We start from the raw sequence: 2500 nt of genomic DNA on the forward strand, positions 1-2500 counted from the left end.
AACACACACACACACACACACAAGTGATTCAGAGCTCCATAAAGGTCATTCTCCGTTGGAAAATCAGTGATCCCCGAATGCATTAACAAAGTCAATTAACTCTTCGCCAACAAAAGAAGAATGGGGCGCATCTCCAATAATAACACAAAGCAGAGGGCCGCACCAGCCCCCGTCCAAACAGCCCCACAATGACAACAAGGCGCTCCCTCGCCAGAGGCTTCGGTGCGCCGTGCACGGGGAGGAGAGAGACAGAGGAAGGCACCGGTCACCGAAGAAGAAAGGGGCCGCAGGGAGACGAGGGGAAGGGAGCCCCCCCCTCTAACAGCTGGCTCCAATAGATTGTGTGTGGGATGAATTAAAAAGTTGAACCTTTTCCCCGGCTGCATTCAGACACGGGCCGCGCGGTGATTAATCACCGCCGTCAGGACCCCCGATCCTTTTCAAGCAGGGAACAAACGCCAGCCACCGTCCCCCCCCCAGTCCCTGGAGCGGCACCCTGGGCCCAGAGCCTGGGCTGGCTACAATACCTGGACCCCCCCACCCCCCCCTCACACAGCCAACCACCCAGGGGGGACACGGGTGTGTGTGGACACACTGTAATCTGCTCCAAACATGATGGGACCAAGGCAAGAAAAAAAATGGAGCAACCAGGGTCTGGGTGAAATTGTATGGTGGCCTTTATTTGGGTCTGTGTATCTTTTCTCTGTTTTTCTTTCTTTCTCTCTTTTTTTTCTCCTCCCGGTGGCACAGAGTCAATAGATGAGGCAGGTGGCCGTGGCTGCCGAGCTGGGGGAGAGATTTAACGGACACACACACACACACACACACACACACACACACACACACACACACACACACAAAACTTAACCACTATAGATTGGAGCTGCAGAAATTAATTTAAGGGTTTTTAAGAAATCCCTGAATTATGTCAAAATGTGAGACAGAATGGCAGACGATGACTACGTGTGGTTGTGCGTTGGTCTCTTTCGCTCTCTCTCTCTTCTCTCCCTCTCGCTCTCTTTCCCGCTGAGACTGACACCGGTTTGTTCTTGGAGGGTACATCAGTGGGTGAACTTCATGTCACGTTTCTACTGGGTGGTAAAAAGCTGATCTAGTTAAGAGAGAGAGGGAGGGAGAGAGAGAGAGAGAGAGAGAGAGAGACAGAGAGACAAACAGAGAGAGAGAGAGAGAAACAGAGAGAGAGGGAGAGAGAGAGAGACAGAGAGACAAACAGAGAGAGAGAGAGAGAAACAGAGAGAGAGGGAGAGAGAGAGAGAGAGAGAGAGAGAGAGAGAGAGAGAGAAACAGAGAGAGAGGGAGAGAGAGAGAGAGAGAGAGATAGAGAGAGAGAGACAGGGAGAAAGTCAAGAGCCAGCAACAATCGAGGGGCCGGGAGAAGAAAGTGTGTCATCAGCATAAAAATAGAAGTCTGCTAACGAATTCCTAATCATATCCAACAGTTCCTCCAGGGGCCACACTAAAGAGGTTAGAACACCAGGCCGGGGAGGAGAATTTGTGGCACGTTAGCCAGGGAGATTATGTTCCAAAGACCCTTATCTGTTATTAACGGCCTAAACCCACCATTGTTTTCCCCGAACTGAAACGCTGCCTATATTCTCCGTTCCCTAGCCTTGACGCGTTTCAAAGAGTTGCCTTTCTTGACTCTACTTCCTCACATGTATTAACTAAACCTTCCGGCTCCTGCGCTGTCAATCAATCACCTGAACCGTAATACCGCGTAAGGGAAGAAAAAACATCCTTTACACGTTAAATCGAGCGGGGGGAAGTGGGGGGGCAACAGAGGAAAGAAAAAAGGGCTTCAATCTGGATTTAAACCTCACCCGGCCGACTAATGACTATGTAGGCCTTTTAAAAGTACATAGAGTATCCCTCAACACCTCAATAGAGCCAGCCCCCATACCGGGCCTTGCCCCACATGGCGGCCTCTGCATAATACCGGGAAAAAGAGCATGGCATTAAATAAAAAAAGAAATCCTTTGTGCTCGACAAAAGGCAAATGTCAGCGTTCCCACTGAGTGAAAGACTGCTTTTTATGTGTGTGAAAGGTTGCGGAGGCGCGCAGCGCGGCCAGGGCGGCACTAGGTACTGTATGTTTGCGGCCTGGCAGACTGTGGAGAATGGGCGATGGGCAGTCGCTGCCAGAGCCTTTTGTGTGGCTCTGTTTGACCAGGCGTCTCCTGGCCCACAGGAGAAACCGCTTCAACAAATCGAGCCCTGGTGAAACAAAGCAGGCATTATCAGGGCCATCTCCGACCCGCCCTGCCTCAATGCCCGACACCCAGAGGGACAAACAGTGCAGGCCGGGCCCTGGTCGTCTCTGCCCCGAGATGGGAGCTGGGGGTGGGGGTGAGGGAGACGGACTGGGAGGTCCATTAAACACACAGGCGACACCTTCGCTATGGACAAACACTGACACAATAGGCTGCGATGGTGGTCACCACGGAGACGAGGGAAGAAGGAGGAAGAGAGAAACAAAACA

Source organism: Pollachius pollachius, assembly GCF_949987615.1.
Source record: "Pollachius pollachius genome assembly, chromosome: 14".
NCBI classification, from domain to species: Eukaryota; Metazoa; Chordata; class Actinopteri; order Gadiformes; family Gadidae; genus Pollachius; species Pollachius pollachius.